The following is a 19900-nucleotide window of genomic DNA, read 5'->3' on the forward strand; positions in this document are numbered from 1 at the left end:
ATGTTTCTATGTGTGTGTAGGATAGTGTTAGTGTGCGGGGATCGCTGGTCGGCACGGACTCGGTGGGCCGAAGGGCCTGTAGCTTTAAACCCAACGACCAAACCCTTACAAAAGGCAACACTCCCATTCCTGGGATTGGCCGTGTCAACCTTCCGAGAACTGTTCCCAAACACACCAACACCCTTCCTTAAATAGGGAAAGCTGCACTGCACACACACTCCACCTGGGAGAACTCTGGAGCCTTATATAACTGAATCCTAACATCATTATTACGTTCAAACTCAGTACTGACAGTAAACACAGCCACACCGACAGCTGCCCTGCCGTTTGCTGGCTTGGACAAGAGGTTGACCAGCACTCTCTCACGATTAGATACAAATGAGAATCGCAGGGTGATACAGCACGGAAACAGGCCCTTCATCCCAACTTGCCCACACTGGCCAACAATGCCACAACCACACTAGTCCCACCTGCCCAAGGGGTACGCCGTTTAGAACGGAGACGAGGAAACACTTTTTCTCACAGAGAGTTGTGAGTCTGTGGAATTCTCTGCCTCAGAGGGCGGTGGAGGCCGGTTCTCTGGAGAGAATTCTTTCAAGAGAGAGCTAGATAGGGCTCTTAAAGATAGCGAGAGAGAGTCAGGGGATATGGGGAGGAGGCAGGAACGGGGTACTGATTGGGGATGATCAGCCGTGATCACATGGAATGGCGGTGCGGGCTGGAAGGGCCGAATGGCCTCTACTCCTGCACCTATTGTCTACATTAACACAGTACAGAGACAGGGTGTGGACCCGGTTACAGTTAAGCAGTTGTTTCATTCTGCTGGTTCTCTCTCTATGCCTCTCTGATTCATACCCACAGCTGCATGTTTTCCCATACAAGGTGTGGACACAGACTCTTGCCTTCACTCTCAGACTTATAAGGCCCTGTGCGGAGCTGGGAAGATTTTTTTCGATATTAATCAGTCCTGCAAAAGCTGAAGCTCGGCGCGGACTTCTGCTGCGGCCAACAAGGGAATAGAAGATAGACACAGAGTGCTGGAGTAACTCAGCGGGTCAGGCAGCATCTGTGGAGAACATGGATAGGTGACGTTTCACAGAGTGCTGGAGTAACTCAGCGGGTCAGGCAGCATCTGTGGAGAACATGGATAGGTGACGTTTCCCCTTTACCTTAAACTTATATCCTCTGGTCCTCGATTCCCCTACTCTGGGAAAGAGACTCTGTGCATCTATTCGATCTATTCCTCTCATGATTTTATACACCTCTATAAGATCACCCCTCAGCCTCCTGCCCTCCAAAGGTTCATAAGACCCGCTGAGTTACTCCAGTACTCTGTGAAACGTCACCTATCCATGTTCTCCACAAATGCTGCCTGACCCGCTGAGTTACTCCAGCACTCTGTGAAACGTCACCTATCCATGTTCTCCACAGATGCTGCCTGACCCGCTGAGTTACTCCAGCACTCTGTGAAACTATCTTCACCCGCCAGCCAGCTCCACGATTCCTGCGAGACCCTGCTGAAGGAACTGCAGATGCTCTGTGAAACGTCAGGTATCAAAATGTTCTCCACAATGCTGCGGGTGCACCAGCAGCATGAGTTGGAGCTCCAGAAATAGGTAACGTATCTTCACCCGAAACCCTTTCCGGGTTTCGGCCCGAAACGTTGCCTATTTCCTTCAGGGTTTCATCCCAAAACATTACCTATTTCCTTTGCTTCATTGATGCTGCCTGACCCACTAAGTTACTCCAGCACTCTGTGAAACCATCTATCCATGTTCGGCCCACAGATGCTGCCTACCCCTTCTGGGTTTCATCCCGCAACTGTTGAAACTCATTCCTTTCTCTTCATTGATGCTGCCTGACCCGCTGAGTTACTCCAGCACTCTGTGAAACGTCACCTATCCATGTTCTCCACAGATGCTGCCTGACCCGCTGAGTTACTCCAGCACTCTGTGAAAACGTCACCTATCCATGTTCTCCACAGATGCTGCCTGACCCACTCGCTGAGTTACTCCAGCACTCTGTGTGTCTGTAGCCGGTGTAAGCCAGCATCAGCAGTTCCTCCCTATACGCTTCAATTAAGAGATGGCGCGGGGCCAGCGGGAACTCTCTCTGCAAAATTCTCTCGTCTCTTTTGGAAAAAAATGCGTTGCAAACAAGTTCCTAATGGAAAGGGGGAAAAAATGGCTTTACCTGAGAAGTGGAGGGTTCAGGAGCAGCCGTGCATGCCTGCATGGTCACCGCAACACCAACGCTCGTCTGTGTCGAGTGCACACAGCGCGTCTGGCTGCAAGGTTGAAACTTGGCCGTTGCAGAGGAAGTTTGTCTCCACACCCAGCCACCAGCGCTGCCGGTTCTTGCGCTTCCTTCCCAAATAGAACCCCCCCCCGTGTCCCACAGCGCATTCCCCTGGCAGTCGGCAAATGCACTGACGCATGCCCGCTACCCAAATGCACCAACATCGCTTGTTAGGCTGCATAGATACAGCAGGGAAACAGGCCCAACTTGCCCACAACGGCCAACATGCCCCATCTACACTAGTCATAGAGAGATACGGCACGGAAACAGGCCCTTCGGCCCAACTTGCCCATACTGGCTCAACATGCCCCATCTACACTAGTCCCATCCCGACCAACATGCCCCAGCTACACTAGTAATAGAGAGATACAGCACGGAAACAGGCCCAACTTGCCCATACTGGCCAACATGCCCCAGCTACACTAGTCCCACCCCGACCAACATGCCCCATCTACACTAGTCCCACCCCGACCAACATGCCCCATCTACACTAGTCCCACCCCGACCAACATGTTCCAGCTACACTAGTCCCACCGTGACCAACATGCCCCACCTACACTAGTCACACCCCGACCAACATGACCCATCTACACTAGTCCCACCCCGACCAACATGCCCCAGCTACACTAGTCATAGAGTGATACAGCACGGAAACAGGCCCTTCGGCCCAACTTGCCCATACTGGCCCAACGTGCCCCAGCTACACTAGTCCCGCCTGCCCGCGTTGGGTCCATATCCCTCCAAACCTGCCCTATCACAGTTTAAGGATAAGGGGGAAACCCTTTAAAACCGAGATGAGAAGAACTTTTTTCACACAGAGAGTGGTGAATCTCTGGAACTCTCTGCGGCAGAGGGTAGTCGAGGCCACAGTTTATTGGCTATATTTAAGAGGGAGTTAGATGTGGCCCTTGTGGCTAAGGGGATCAGGGGGTATGGAGAGAAGGCAGGTATGGGATACTGAGTTGGATGATCAGCCATGATCATATTGAATGGCGAATGGTGCAGGCTCGAAGGGCCGAATGGCCTACTCCTGCACCTAATTTCTATGTTTCTATCCATGTATCTGCCTAACTGTTTCTCAGTCCTAAATGGCCGACCCCTTATTCTTAAACTGTGTGTGGCCCCTGGTTCTGGGCTCCCCCAACATCGGGAACATTTTTTCTGCCTGTCCAATCCTCTAAGAGATTTTATATGTTTCTATGAGAACCCCCTCTCATCCTTCTAAACTCCACAGAGTGTACAAGCCCAGCCGCTCCACATTCTCTCAGCATATGACAGTCCCGCCATCCCGGGAATTAACCTTGTGAACCTACGCTGGGCTCCCTCAATAGCAAGAATGTCCTTCCTCAAATTAGGGGACCAAAACTGCACACAATACTCCAGGTGTGGTCTCACTAGGGCCCTGCACAACTGCAGAAGGATCTCTTTGCTCCCCAACTCCTCTTGTTATGAAGGCCAACATGCCATTGGCTTTCTTCACTGCCTGCTGCACCTGCATGCTTACTTTCATAGACTGATGAACAAGGACCCTGTACAACTGCAGAAGGATCTCCTTGCTCCAACCTTGCCCCATTTTCCAGCATCTGCAGTTCCTTCTTGAACATTCCATCGACACTAGTATTACTTATCCACGTGTGGCCCATATCCCTCCAAACCAGTCCTATCCATGTACCTGTCCAATTTTAAACATTGGGATAGTCCCAGCCTCAACTACCTTCTGTGTTATCTGATTGTACTCATGTAATTTGCCCCGAGTGGGGGAATCGAGGACCAGAGGAGATAGGTTTAAGGTGAAGGCAAAAAGATTTAATGGGAATCTGAGGTAGACAAAAATGCTGGAGAAACTCAGCGGGACAGGCAGCATCTATGGAGCGAAGGAATAGGTGACGTTTCGGGTGGAGACCCTTCTTCAGACCCGACCCGAAACGTCACCCATTCCTTCGCTCCATAGATGCTGCACCACCCGCTCAGTTTCTCCAGCATTTTTTATCTAACTTCGATTATTACATAGAAACATAGGCAATAGGTGCAGGAGGTGGCCATTCGGCCCTTCGAGCCAGCACCGCCATTCACGGTGATCATGGCTGATCGTCCCCTATCAATAACCCGTGCCTGCCTTCTCCCCATATCCCTTGACTCCACTAGCCCCTAGAGCTTTATCTAACTCTCTCTTAAATCCATCGAGTGACTTGGCCTCCACTCTTGTTCGAACATCTGCATTTCCTTCTTAAACATGGGAATCTGAGGGGTATTTTTTCCACACAGAGGGTGGTGGGTGTATGGAACGAGCTGCCGGAGGAGGTAGTGAGGCTGGGACTATCCCAACGTTTAAGAAACAGTTAGAGAGGTACATGGATAGGACAGGTTTGGAGGGATATGGACCAAACGCAGGCAGGTGGGACTGGTGTAGACGGGGCAATGTTGGTCGGTGTGGGCAAGTTGGGCTGAAGGGCCTGTTTCCACACTGTATCACTCTGTGACTCGATGTTTGTGACCAAGGCATCAGATGTTTCACAAGAGATAGAGACGGCTTCAACTGAAACATGAACATCAGTGTAAACATTCCCCTCTCTGGCCGTCTGCAAACTAGCGTTGGCCAAAGTTAGTCCCTGATGTTTACCGTGTAGGCGTGGAAAGGTCAGCCAATGATTCAATTTGTGTCGCCCTTAGTAACAGAACTTCTGGGTCTGAGTAAACAAGGCCGAGGAATCTCCGATAACAAACATTATCCCGTCCACATCTCCTCTGGTTTAGTTTAGACTAGTTTAGAGATACAGCGCGGAAACAGGCCCTTCGGCCCCACCGAGTCCGTGCCGACCAGCGATCGCCCGCACACTAACACAGGGCGGCATGGTGGTGGTGCAGCGGGTAGAGCTGCTGCCTCACAGCGCCGGAGACCCGGGTTCCACCCCGACTACGGGCGCTGTCTGTACGGAGTTTGCACGTTCTCAAGTCAAGTCAAGTCAAGTCAAGTCAAGTTTATTTGTCACATACACATACGAGATGCGCAGTGAAATGAAAGTGGCAATGCTCGCGGAACAACAAAACAACCAAACAAATTATAAACACAATCATAACACACATATTATTTTACATAATAAATAATAGAAGGAAAAACGTTCTGTACAGTTAGTCCCTGGTGAGAAAGGCCCCGTGACCTGCGTGGGTTTTCTCCGGGCGCTCCGGTTTCCTCCCACAATCCAAAGACGTGCAGGTTTGTAGGTTAATTGGCTTTGGTGTAAATGTAAATTGTCCCCAGTGTGTGTAGGATAGTGTTAGTGTGCGGGGATCGCTGGTCGGCACGGACTCGATGGGCCGAAGGGCCTGTTTCTGCGCTGTATCTCTGAACTAAACTAAACTGGGGGACAATTTACATTTACACCGAATCCAATTAACCTACAAACCCCGCACGTCTTTGGAGTGTGGGAGGAAACCGGAGCGCCCGGAGAAAACCCACGCAGGTCACGGGGAGAACGTGCAAACTCCGTACAGACAGCGCCCGTAGTCAGGATGGAACCTGGGTCTCTGGCGCTGTGAGGCAGCAGCTCTACCCGCTGCACCACCGTGACGGCCTCTGATCGGCAATGATTTAAAGGGCCCGTTCCTACAAGGGTCTCTAAAGACCACTCACGCACCCAATCGAGGCCATGCAGAACCCCTGACCCTAGTTGTTGACGCAGCCCAGACCATCACGCAAACCATCCTCCCTGCCAAAAGATTCTGAAGAAGGGTCCTGACCCAAAACGTCACCTACTCCTTTTCTCCACAGATGCTGCCTGACATAGAAACATAGAAATTTAGGTGCAAGAGTAGGCCATTCGGCCCTTTGAGCCTGCCTCAAGAGCATTCAATATGATCATGGCTGATCATCCAACTCAGTATCCCGTACCTGCCTTCTCTCCATACCCTCTGATCCCCTTGGCCACAAGGGCCACATCTAACTCCCTCTTAAATATAGCCATTGAACTGTGGCCTCAACTACCTTCTGTGGCAGAGAATTCCACAGATTCACCACTCTCTGTGTGAAAAAAAGTTCTCCTCATCTCGGTTTTAAAGGATTTCCCCCTTATCCTTAAGCTGTGACCCCTTGTCCTGGACTTCCCCAACATCGGGAACAATCTTCCTGCATCTAGCCTGTCCAACCCCTTAAGAATTTTGTAAGTTTCTATAAGATCCCCCCTCAATCTCCTAAATTCTAGAGAGTATAAACCAAGTTTCTATCCAGTCTTTCTTCATAAGACAGTCCTGACATCCCAGGAATCAGTCTGGTGAACCTTCTCTGCACTCCCTCTATGGCAATAATGTCCTTCCTCAGATTTGGAGACCAAAACTGTACGCAATACTCCAGGTGTGGTCTCACCAAGACCCTGTACAACTGCAGTAGAACCTCCCTGCTCCTAGACTCAAATCCTTTTGCAATGAAAGCTAACCCGCTGAGATATGCCCCTGTCCCCACTTAGGAAACCTGAACGGAAACCTCTGGAGACTTTGCGCCCCACCCAAGGTTTCCGTGCGGTTCCCGGAGGTTGCAGGTGGTGGAAGCAGGTAGGGAGACTGACAAAAAGGGTGACCTCCAGAACAAAAAAACCTTGGAGAACCTCCAGAGGTTTCCGTTCACCTCCAGGGGACCGCATTACTCCAACTCTGTGGGTCACCTATCCATGTTCTCCACACAGATGCTGCCTGACCCGCTGAGTTACTCCAGCACTCTGAGTTATTCCAGCACTCTGTGAAACGTCACCTATCCATGTTCTCCATAGATGCTGCCTGACCCGCTGAGTTACTCCAGCACTCTGTGTCTATCTTCACCCGCCAGCCAGCTTCACGATTCCATCGAGAGACTGTTTAAGAAGGAACTGCAGATGCTGGAAAATCGAAGGTAGACAAAAGTGCTGGAGAAACTCAGCGGGTGCAGCAGCATCTATGGAGCGAAGGAAATAGGTAACGTTTCGGCCCGAAACCCTTCTGGGTTTCGGCCCGAAACGTTGCCTATTTCCTTCAGGGTTTCATCCCGAAACGTTGCCTATTTCCTTCGCTCCATAGATGTTGCTGCACCCGCTGAGTTACTCCAGCACTCTGTGAAACGTCACCTATCCATGTTCTCCACAGATGCTGCCTGACCCGCTGAGTTATGGTGCAGCACATCTGTGGAAAAGTCACCTATCCAACATCTCGGGCAGAAATCCTTCCTGACCCGCTGAGTTTTGGTGCAGCAACCCTTATGGAGCTAAGGAAAAAGGTTGCCTATTTCGGGCGCCATCATTCTGGAAATAGACCCGTTTTGGGCCGAAACCCTTACGGGTTTCGGCCCAAAACGTTGCCTATTTCCTTAGCTCCATAGATGCTGCCTGACCCGCTGAGTTACTCCAGCACTCTGTGTCCACCTTTGAGTATATAATTACCTGACTGTGTTGCAGCACTGATCAATACGTCTGATTACTTATCTATCTGAGCCTGTTGCTATTGTTGTGCTGCCGTCAGCTGGAAGCCCAGCTCTCTCCTGCAACATGTATTCCCAGCTGGCATGTTTGTTTGTCTTGTTCTTGGCGTTGGTACATCCCGTCATTAACCCTCAGCTCCAACATCAGGAATGCTGTTCGTTTTCCGTAGGAAACGTTGCCCTGGCCAAGAACATCAATGTGGTCTCCGAGGAACTTCACAAACATAAGAGTCGCAGAGCGATACAGCGTGGAAACAGGCCCTTCGGCCCAACTTGCCCGCAACGTCCCATCTACGCTACTGCCCTTGGTCCGTATCCCTCCAAACCTGTCCTATGACTCGGCTTGTACTCGCTAGAGTTTAGAAGATTGAGGGGGGGATCTTATAGAAACTTACAAAATTCTTAAGGGGTTGGACAGGCTAGATGCAGGAAGATTGTTCCCGATGTTGGGGAAGTCCAGGACAAGGGGTCACACAGTTTAAGGATAAGGGGAAATCCTTTAGGACCGAGATGAGAAAAACATTTTTCACACAGAGAGTGGTGAATCTGTGGAATTCTCTGCCACAGAGGGTAGTTGAGGCCACACAGTTAATTGGCTATATTTAAGAGGGAGTTAGATGTGGCCCTTGTGGCTAAAGGGATCAGGGGGTAGGGAGAGAAGGCAGGTACAGGATACTGAGTTGGATGATCAGCCATGATCATATTGAATGGCGGTGCAGGCTCGAAGGGCTGAATGGCCTCTACTCCTGCACCTATTGTCTATGTTTCTATCCATGTACCTGTCTGACTGTTTCTTAAACGTTGGGACAGTCCCGGCCTCAACTACCTCCTCCGGCAGCTCGTTCCATACACCCACCACCCTCTGTGTGGAAAAGTTGCCCCTCAGATTCCTATTAAATCTTTCCCCCTTCACCTTGAACCTGTGTCCTCTGGTCCTCGATTCCCCTACTCTGGGCAAGAGACTCTGTGCATCTACCCGATCTATTCCTCTCATGATTTTATACACCTCTATAAGATCACCCCTCATCCTCCTGCGCTCCATGGAATAGAGACCCAGCCTACTCAACCTCTCCCTCTAGCTCACACCCTCTAGTCCTGGCAACATCCTGCTGAATCTTCTCTGAACCCTTTCAAGTTTGACGACATCTTTCCTACAACTCGGTGCCCAGAACTGAACACAATATTCTAAATGCGGTCTCACCAACGTCTTGTACAACTGCAACATGACCTCCCAACTTCTCTGAGGCAGGAAACATGTTCCTGATGTTGGGGGAGTCCAGAACCAGGGGCCACACACAGTTTAAGAATAAGGAGTAAGCCATTTAGAACGGAGACGAGGAAACACTTTTTCTCACAGAGAGTCGTGAGTCTGTGGTGGGCGGTGGAGGCAGGTTCACTGGATACTTTCAAGAGAGAGCTGGATAGGGCTCTTAAAGATAGCGGAGTCAATAGACAATAGACAATAGACAATAGACAATAGGTGCAGGAGGAGGCCATTCGGCCCTTCGAGCCAACACCGCCATTCAATGTGATCATGGCTGATCATCCCCAATCAGTACCCCGTTCCTGCCTTCTCCCCATATCCCCTGACTCCACTATCTTTAAGAGCCCTATCTAGCTCTCTCTTGAAAGTATCCAGAGAACCGGCCTCCACCGCCCTCTGAGGCAGAGAATTCCACAGACTCACAACTCTCTGTCTAAAATCTAAGGATTTCCTTAGCTCCATAGATGCTGCTGCACCATAACTCAGCGGGACAGTCAGCATCTGTGGAGAGAAGGAATGGGTGATGTTTTGGGTCGAGATCCATCTTCTGGTCAGGACAGGTTTGGAGGGATATGGGCCAAACGCAGGCCGGTGGGGCTAGTGTAGCTGGGACATTGTTGGCCGGCGTGGGCAAGTTGGGCTGAAGGGCCTGTTTCTGCGCTGGATCACTCTATGAGTCAGTAGATCAGCCATGATTGAAGGGCGGGGTAGACTTGTGGTTTCTCTGCCAGAGTGGACCATGTATCTCTGGAGCAAAGCCGACCCCCCCCCCAGCCCTTGAGGTTTCCCCACCCATGTATCTCCCCCCCCCCCCCCCACCCCCCCCCTCCCACCCACACCAGATGGGACATTGACCAGTCAACGGCCGGGTCTAGCCACCACTCCGGCCACCGTTCTGGGCTTGGGGTTCCTTGGTTGAGGAACTATCCTGGTGTTTTAGCACCAAGTACTTTGTGCTGTAAGTGTCATCTGCGGTTGCAGGGATCTCCACAACATGTAGCTGAGGGAACGAGGTCTGGCAGCCGACCAGCAAGGCAACAAATAGCTACGGAATGGGTGGGGGAAATATCCTGTTCCAACTCCTGGGATTCATGTTTGTTCTGTGGACAGAAACTGGCCAGGAATCTGCACTTTCTCAGCCAGTGTTGGCAGAGGCAAGTGGGAGAGGAGTGGAGTTCAACCAGGGCCCCCCACTCACCCCCCCCCCCACCCCACCCACCCCCCCCCCCCCCCCCCCCCCCCCCCACTTCCCCCACACTCCCCCCCTCTCCCCAAACCCCCCCCCCTCACCACCCCGCCCCCCCAACCCCACACCCCCCTCACTCTCACCCCCCCTCCGCCCCCTACATCCCCCTCACCCCCGCCCCTCCCTCCCCTCACCCTCTCACCCCCCTCAACCCCCTCACCCCCTCACCACGACACCCCCCTCTTTCACCCGATCCCCGCCCCTCTTCACACCCCCTCACCCCCGCCTCCCCCTCACCCCCCACCCCCTCACCCCCCCCCCCACCACCCACACCCCCTCACCCCCTGCCCCTTGACCCCCCCCTCACCCCTCCCCCTCACCCACACCCCCCCCGTCACCCTGTCCCCCTCACCACGACCCCACCCTCTTCACCCCCCGACCCCCCCCCTCACCCTCTCACCCCCCCAGGGCAGGTGTTGCATCTTCACTGACTTGTGGCCTCCACAGCCGTCTGTGTGGCAAAGAATCCCACAGATTCACCACCCTCTGACTAAAGAAATTCCTCCTCATCTCCTCCCTAAAGGAACGTCCTTTAATTCTGAGGCTGTGCCCTCTGGTCCTAGACTCTCCCACTAGTGGAAACATCCTCTCCACATCCACTCTATCCAGGCCGCCCACTATTCTGTACGTTTCAATGAGGTCCCCGCTCATCCTTCTAAACTCCAGCGAGTACAGGCCCAGTGCCGACAAACGCTCATCGTATGTTAACCCACTCATTCCTGGGATCGTTCTTGTAAACCTCCTCTGGACCCTCTCCAGAGCCGGCACACCCTTCCTCAGATACGGGGCCCAAAACTGCTCACAATATTCCATCCCTGTTTTTGTATACAAGTCCTCTTGAAATAAACGCTATCTTATCTCGAATAGTCTTCTCTTGAATTCTCTTAGGAGTGAAAGGGGGGACAATAGACAATAGGTGCAGGAGGAGGCCATTCGGCCCTTCGAGCCAGCACCGCCATTCAATGTGATCATGGCTGATCATCCCCAATCAGTACCCCATTCCTGCCTTCTCCCAATATCCCCCGACCGCTATCTTTAAGAGCCCTATCTAGCTCTCTCTTGAAAGTATCCAAAGAACCGGACTCCACCGCCCTCTGAGGCAGAGAATTCCACAGACTCACAACTCTCTGTGAGAAAAAGTTTTTCCTCATCTCAGTCCTAATGGGCTTACCCCTTATTCTTAAACTGTGACCCCTGGTTCTGGACTCCCCCCAACATCGGGAACATGTTTCCTGCCTCTAGCGTGTCCAACCTTAATAATCTTATATGTTTCAATGATTCCCTTTCATCCTTCTAAACTCCAGAGTGTACAAGCCCAGCTGCTCCATTCTCTCATCATATGACAGTCCCGCCATCCCGGGAATTAAACTTGTAAACCTACGCTGCACTCCCTCAATAGCAAGAATGTCCTTCCTCAAATTAGGGGACCAAAACTGCACACAATACTCCAGGTGTGGTCTCACTAGGGCCCTGTACAACTGCAGAAGGACCTCTTTGCTCGTATACTCAACTCCTCTTGTTATAAAGGCCAACATGCCATTCGCTTTCTTCACTGCCTGCTGTACCTGCATGCTTACTTTCATAGACTGATGAACAAGGACCCCCAGATCCCGTTGTACTTCCCCTTTTCCCAACTTGGCGCCATTCAGATAGTAATCTGCCTTCCTGTTTTTTCTACCAAAGTGGATAACCTCACATTTATCCACATTAAACTGCATCTGCCGTGCATCTGCCCACTCACCCAACCTGTCCAAGTCACCCTGCATTCTCATAGCATCCTCCTCACAGTTCACACTGCCACCCAGCTTTGTGTCATCTGCAAATTTGCTAATGTTACTTTGAATCCCTTCATCCAAATCATTGATGTATATTGTAAATAGCTGCGGTCCCAGCACCGAGCCTTGCGGTACCCCACTAGTCACTGCTGGTCCCAGCACCGAGCCTTGCGGTACCCCACTAGTCACTGCTGGTCCCAGCACTGAGCCTTGCGGTACCCCACTAGTCACTGCCTGCCATTCCGAAAGGGATGGTATGAGTGCAGGCAGGTGGGACTAAGGGGAAAAAAAATTTGTTCGGCTCAGACTTGTAGGGCCGTGATGGCCTGTTTCCGTGCTGCAATTGTTATATGGTTATATGTTATATGGACCCGTTGATCCCTACTCTTTGTTTCCTGTCTGCCAACCACTTCTCTATCCATGTCAGCACTCTACCCCCAATACCATGTGCCCTCATTTTGCCCACTAATCTCCTGTGTGGGACCTTGGAGATCTCTTGGCCTGTGGTGCGGGGCGGAGTGGGGCGGAGTGAGAGGGGTGGGGTGGGGTGGAGAGGGGTGGGGCGGAGTGAGAGGGGTGGGGTGGGGGAGTGAGAGGGTGGGGGTGGAGAGGGTGGGGGGGTTGACAGTGTAGAGGGAATGCTCTCCGCAGCTGGGTTTGGCCGGGATCCTAGGTCTCACATTCCGACACTTGTTTGCCAGGAATCCAACATTCCAAGACTTGTCTCCATTGAAATCTCTCCAAACAAGGTTAGGAGAGGCGCAGTGGGCTGGGTGGTGAGTCACCGGCTGTGCAGATGTCATCCCCGTCCGAGCGCAGTGACCGGTGGCCGGAGCGGTGGCCAGTCCCCGGCCCTCACCGGTCAATGTCCCGTCTGCTGTGTGTGGGGGGGGGGGGGGGGGGGAGGAGAGTGGGGGTCAACAGGACGTTCTTCTAGGAAGGAGATGAGGAGGAATTTCTTTAGTCAGAGGGTGGTGAATCTGTGGGATTCATCAGATTAATACAGTGTTCGGGGTTACGGGGAGAAGGCAGGAGGATGGGGTTAGGAGGGAGAGATAGATCAGCCGCGATTGAATGGCGGAGTAGACTCGATGAACCGAATGGACTAATTCTGTTCCTATCACTTATCACGACCTAATGATCCTATGACCCAGAGTGCATGGGTTTAAGGGATATAGGTCAGAGGTTGAGAGGTGATCTTATAGAGTACAAAATGTAGGAAACATGATCCCGATGTTGGAGGAGTCCAGAACCAGGGGCCACACACACAGTTTAAGAATAAGGGGTAAGCCATTTAGAACGGAGACGAGGAAGCACTTTTTCTCACAGATCTATCTATCTATCTATCTATCTATCTATCTATCTATCTATCTATCTATCTATCTATCTATCTATCTATCTATCTATCTATCTATCTATCTATCTATCCTTCCATCCATCCATCCATCCATCCATCTATCTATCTATCTATCTATCTATCTATCTATCTATCTATCTATCTATCAAGTTGCAAGACAGGAACACTCTGAACTTTTCACCTCAATGGGATATCACAGCAAGTGCTTCAACAGGAGGGGTGAGGGCCAATTGGTTTTGCAATTGGAACTGCTGCAGCAGGCAGGGGAGGTGCAATTGGAATGTTTTTTCAATCCACTGCTGAGGGAGGCAGGGGAGGGCTGGAATCTTACATTTGGGAACGGCTTCAGTTCCGTTGGAGGAGACGGGTGCATGGTGGAATATTGGGTTGGGGGATCACACCATTGGGGGAGCAGACCCAACGGGTCTGCACTTGGTCTAGTACTATTACTAAAACTCTCATCTTGACCACTGCGTCTGCGTTGTTTTTACATTTGCGCTAAAGCTCTACCCTATATCGCCAGGATTACTCGCCGTCTCCTCTGCTCCAAGCGCATCAACTCTTGTTCTGATCGGTGGAAGATTACAAAACTTATGAAGGTTTAAATAATCGTGAGATCAGCAGATTGGTCTTCTCGCCTGTCAGTCACCATGATGGTAATGCCCCTTCCGGCACCCGCTGGAGATTAAAAGCCCCGGAGGAGGGGCTGAGTCCGTGAGCAGGTCCAGAAGCCGCCGAGAATAAAGCTGAACCAGCGTAGTGTGGGCTGTGTACCGCTTGCGGGGGCTGTGAGCGCGACAGGCGCTGGGGACGGGAGCAGCTGAGTGAGTCTGGAGTCGGGCCCTGGAGCCAGGAGTGCGGTCAGAGCTGGGGCCGAGAAGCAGTGAGTCCACGCACACCTCCCTACACCCCCCACCCTCCCTACACTCCCCACTCTCTGCGTAAAGAAGTTCCCCCTCATATTACCCCTAAACTTCTGTCCCTTAATTCTTTAGTCATGTCCTCTTGTTTGAATCTTCCCTATTCTCAATGGGAAAAGCTTGTCCACATCAACTCTGTCTATCCCTCTCATCATTTTACAGATCTCTATCAAGTCCCCCCCCTTGGGCGACCAAAATTGTACACCATACTCCAGAATTGGTCTCACCAATGCCTTGTACAATTTTAACATTACATCCCAACTTCTATACTCAATGCTCTGATTTATAAAGGCCAGCACACCAAAAGCTTTCTTTACCACCCTATCTATATGAGATTCCACCTTCAGGGAACTATGCACGGTTATACCCAGATCCCTCTGTTCAACTGTATTCTTCAATTCCCTACCATTTACCATGTACGTCCTATTTTGATTTGTCCTGCCAAGGTGTAGCACCTCACACTTATCTTATGTTTCTATAAGATCCCCCACAATCTTCTAAATTCTAGCCATTCAGCCCATCGAGTCTACTCCGCCATTCAAACATGGCTGATCTATCTCTCAACGGGAACATGTTTCCTGCCTCTAGCGTGTCCAAGCCCTTAACAATCTTATATGCTTCAATGAGATATCCTCTCGTCCTTCTAAACTCCAGAGTGTACAAGCCCAGCCGTTATAGGAGCAGAATTAGGCCATTCGGCCCCTCGAGTCTACTCCGCCATTCAAACATGGCTGATCTATCTCTCCCTCCTAACCCCATTCTCCTGCGTTCTCCCCATAACCCCTGACACCCGCACTGATCAAGATTCTATCTATCTCTGCCTTTAAAAATACCCACTGACTTGTGGCCTCTACAGACGTCTGCCAATTTAACAGAACCATTAATGCAATTACACAATAAAAATCTCGTGATCCATAACACAATATATTTTCAGTGATACTAAGTATTCAGACCATAACGCCACATGCCAAAGGCACAAAAACATCAATACCAGTTCAATGCTGAGGTTGGTCTGAGGTGAGTGTTGTGCAGTGTTACACAGCCCGATGGTTGTTGGGAAGAAGCTGTTGTTGAACCTGGGGGTCACGGTTTTCAGGCTCCTGTACCTTCTTCCCCGATGGTAGCAGCGAGAATGAGAGCATGGCCAGGGTGGTGTGGGTCTCTGATGATGCTGGCAGCCTCGCCACAGGTCAGCGTGGACAAACTGGGCTGCACTATGCATTCACATAGTGGTAGGAGCAGAATTAGGCCATTCGGCCCATCGAGTCTACTCCGCCATTCAATCGCGGCTGATCTATTGTGTTTAAGAAGGAACTGCAGGTGCTGGAAAATCGAATGTAGACAAAAATGCTGGAGGAACTCAGCGGGTGCAGCAGCATCTATGGAGCGAAGGAAATAGGTAACGTTTCGGGCCGAAACCCTTCCGGGTTTCGACCCGAAACGTTGCCTATTTCCTTCAGGGTTTCATCGCGAAAAGTTGCTTATTTCCTTTGCTCCATAGATGCTGCTGCACCCGCTGAGTTACTGTATTTTAGTCCAGACAGTGGGCTGAAAGATGGCAGATGGAGTTTAATGCGGATAAATGTGAAGTTAGTCCAGCGTTACTCTGTGAAACGTCACCTATCCATGTTCTCCACAGATGCTGCCTGACCCGCTGAGTTACTCCAGCACTCTGTGAAACGTCACCTATCCATGTTCTCCACAGATGCTGCCTGACCCGCTGAGTTACTCCAGCACTCTGTGAAACGTCACCTATCCATGTTCTCCACAGATGCTGCCTGACCCGCTGAGTTACTACATAACTTTTGTCTACCTGTGGCTGATCTATCTCTCCCTCCTAACCCCATTCTCCTGCCTTCTCCCCATAACCCCTGACACCCGCACTAATCAACAATCTATCTATCTATCTCTGCCTTAAATATATCCACTGACTTGTGGCCTCCACCGCTGTCTGTGGCAATGAATCCCACAGATTCACCACCCTCTGGCTAAAGAAATTCCCCCTCATCTCCTTCCTAAAGGAACGTCCTTTAATTCTGAGGCTGTGCCCTCTGGTCCTAGACTCTCCCACTAGTGGAAACATCCTCTCCACATCCAGGTCTTTCACTATTCTGTACGTTTCAATGAGGTCCCCGCTCATCCTTCTAAACTCCAGCGAGTACAGGCCCAGTGCCAACAAACGCTCATCGTATGTTATAGAAACATAGAAACATAGAAATTAGGTGCAGGAGTAGGCCATTCGGCCCTTCGAGCCTGCACCATTCGCCATTCAATATGATCATGGCTGATCATCCAACTCAGTATCCCGTACCTGCCTTCTCTCCATACCCTCTGATCCCTTTAGCCACAAGGGCCACATCTAACTCCCTCTTAAATATAGCCAATGAACTGGCCTCAACTACCCTCTGCGGCAGAGAGTTCCAGAGATTCACCACTCTCTGTGTGAAAAAAAAGGTCTTCTCATCTCGGTTTTAAAGGATTTCCCCCTTATCCTTAAGCTGTGACCCCTTGTCCTGGACTTCCCCCAACATCGGGAACAATCTTCCTGCATCTAGCCTGTCCAACCCCTTAAGAATTTTGTAAGTTTCTATAAGATCCCCTCTCAATCTCCTAAATTCTAGAGAGTATAAACCAAGTCTATACAGTCTTTCTTCATAAGACAGTCATGACATCCCAGGAATCAGTCTGGTGAACCTTCTCTGCACTCCCTCTATGGCAATAATGTCCTTCCTCAGATTTGGAGACCAAAACTGTACGCAATACTCCAGGTGTGGTCTCACCAAGACCCTGTACAACTGCAGTAGAACCTCCCTGCTCCTATACTCAAATCCTTTTGCTATGAAAGCTAACATACCATTCGCTTTCTTCACTGCCTGCTGCACCTGCATGCCTACCTTCAATGACTGGTGTACCATGACACCCAGGTCTCGCTGCATCTCCCCCTTTCCCAATCGGCCACCGTTTAGATAATAATCTGCTTTCCCGTTTTTGCCACCAAAATGGATAACCTCACATTTATCCACATTATACTGCATCTGCCAAACATTTGCCCACTCACCCAGCCTATCCGAGTCACCTTGCAGTCTCCTAGCATCCTCCTCACAGCTAACACTGCCCCCCAGCTTAGTGTCATCCGCAAACTTGGAGATATTGCCTTCAATTCCCTCATCCAGATCATTAATATCTTAACTGTTATCTGTTATAACATATCCTCCCCTTTGCTTGGCCTATCGGTTTAAGTTAGTTCAGTTCGGATTATTTTGGTTAAATTTGGTTTATTGTCACGTGTGGTTGCGTGTTTCGTTGCGTGTGTGTATCTGGTCTCTCCCCCTCTCTCTCTCTCTCTCCCCCCCCCCCCCCCCCACCCCTGGCAGATGTTGTCAATCCAGCTGTTGAACCCCGGCCAGCCAGATGTTCCCTGAGAATCTCATCGTGTGGGAAACAGCAGCCAGAATTTCATCCATAAAACCGCGCTGTTTACGGCCTGTGGTTTCCGCACTGTGTTACCCACACGATACTTGGGCCCCTGTATCTGAGGAAGGATGTGCCGGCTCTGGAGAGGGTCCAGAGGAGGTTTACACGAACCATCCCAGGAACGAGTGGGTTAACGCACGATGAGCGTTTGTCGACACTGGGCCTGTACTCGCTGGAGTTTAGAAGGATGAGCGGGGACCTCATTGAAAGGTACAGAATAGTGAAAGGCCCGGATAGAGTGGATGTGGAGAGGATGTTTCCACTAGTGGGAGAGTCTAGGACCAGAGGGCACAGCCTCAGAATTAAAGGACGTTCCTTTAGGAAGGAGATGAGGAGGAATTTCTTTAGTCAGAGGGTGGTGAATCTGTGGGATTCTTTGCCACAGACGGCTGTGGAGGCCACAAGTCAGTGGATATATTTAAGGCAGAGATAGATAGATTGTTGATTAGTGCGGGTGTCAGGGGTTATGGGGAGAAGGCAGGAGAATGGGGTTAGGAGGGAGAGATAGATCAGCCGTGATTGAATGGCGGAGTGGACTAGATGGGCCGAATGGACTAATTCTGCTCCTATCACTTATGACTATCTTTCAGTCTGAAGATGATTTCCTTCTCTCCACAGATGCTGCCTGACCCGCTGAGTTACTCCAGCACTCTGTGTCTATCTTCACCCGCCAGCCAGCTTCACGATTCCATCGAGAGACTGTTTAAGAAGGAACTGCAGATGCTGGAAAATCGAAGGTAGACAACAGTGCTGGAGTAACTCAGCGGGTGCAGCAGCATCTATGGAGCGAAGGAAATAGGTAACGTTTCGGCCCGAAACCCTTCCGGGTTTCGGCCCGAAACGTTGCCTATTTCCTTCAGCGTTTCATCCCGAAACGTTGCCTATTTCCTTTGCTCCATAGATGCTGCTGCACCCGCTGAGTTACTGTATTTTAGTCCAAACAGTGGGCTGAAAGATGGCAGATGGAGTTTAATGTGGATAAATGTGAAGTTACTCCAGCGTTACTCTGTGAAACGTCACCTATCCATGTTCTCCACAGATGCTGCCTGACCCGCTGAGTTACTCCAGCACTCTGTGAAACGTCACCTATCCATGTTCTCCACACAGATGCTGCCTGACCCGCTGAGTTACTCCAGCACTCTGTGAAACGTCACCTATCCATGTTCTCCACAGATGCTGTCTGACCCGCTGAGTTACTCCAGCACTCTGTGTCTATTGTTGTACTTTACTGCGGGAAGATTGATTTTTGATTGCTGCATTGTAAAAACAAACAGGACTAGATAATTCCCTGGGGACACATTTACTGAGTCTGCTCTTCCACAAGAGCCTGGCTGATATCTGCAACATAGCCAGGTTAATAAATAGACACAAGAAGCTGGAGTAACTCAGCGGTACAGGCAGCATCTCTGGAGAGAAGGAATGGGTGACGTTTAGGGTCGGGACCCTTCCTCAGACTCAACACAGACGCTGCCCGTCCCGCTGAGTTACTCCAGCATTTTGTGTCTATCTTCGGTGTAAACCAGCATCTGCAGTTCCTTCCGACAGTAGATCGTGGTTCAGCTGCGTCCGTAATCTGTCCCTGTCAATAGACAATATACAATAGACAATAGGTGCAGGAGTAGAGGCCATTCGGCCCTTCCAGCCAGCACCGCCATTCAATGTGATCGTGGCTGATCATCCACAATCAGTACCCCGTTCCTGCCTTCTCCCCATATCCCCTGACTCCACTATCTTTAAGAGCCCTGTCTAGCTCTCTCTTGAAAGCATCCAGAGAACCAGCCTCCACCGCCCTCTGAGGCAGAGAATTCCACAGACTCACAACTCTCTGTGAGAAAAAGTGTTTCCTCGTCTCCGTTCTAAATGGCCGACCCCTTATTCTTAAACTGTGTGGCCCCTGGTTCTGGACTCCCCCAACATCGGGAACATGTTTCCTGCCTCTAGCGTGTCCAAACCCTTAACAATCTTATATGTTTCAATGAGATTCTCTCTCATCCTTCTAAACTCCAGAGTGTACAAGCCCAGCCGCTCCATTCTCTCATTCTGTCCCTGTCTCCTCAGCCCCCTGTGTTCCCAGTTCCCAGTTGTAGGATAGGGTGTGTGAAGAAAATAAGTCTCCCACCCCCCCT

General features: G+C 50.8%; 1 protein-coding gene across 1 annotated transcript in view; it reads right to left on the reverse strand.

The window, feature by feature from the left end:
• The window catches only part of LOC129694233 (tensin-1-like), a gene marked incomplete at its 3' end in the record, with an annotated part of 71330 nt that overhangs the window by 29421 nt on the left and 22009 nt on the right, over nucleotides 1-19900 (reverse strand). The gene's annotated exons all lie outside the window — the stretch shown is intronic.

The sequence above is a fragment of the Leucoraja erinacea genome, unplaced genomic scaffold, assembly GCF_028641065.1.
Source record: "Leucoraja erinacea ecotype New England unplaced genomic scaffold, Leri_hhj_1 Leri_587S, whole genome shotgun sequence".
In the NCBI taxonomy this organism is placed as follows: domain Eukaryota; kingdom Metazoa; phylum Chordata; class Chondrichthyes; order Rajiformes; family Rajidae; genus Leucoraja; species Leucoraja erinaceus.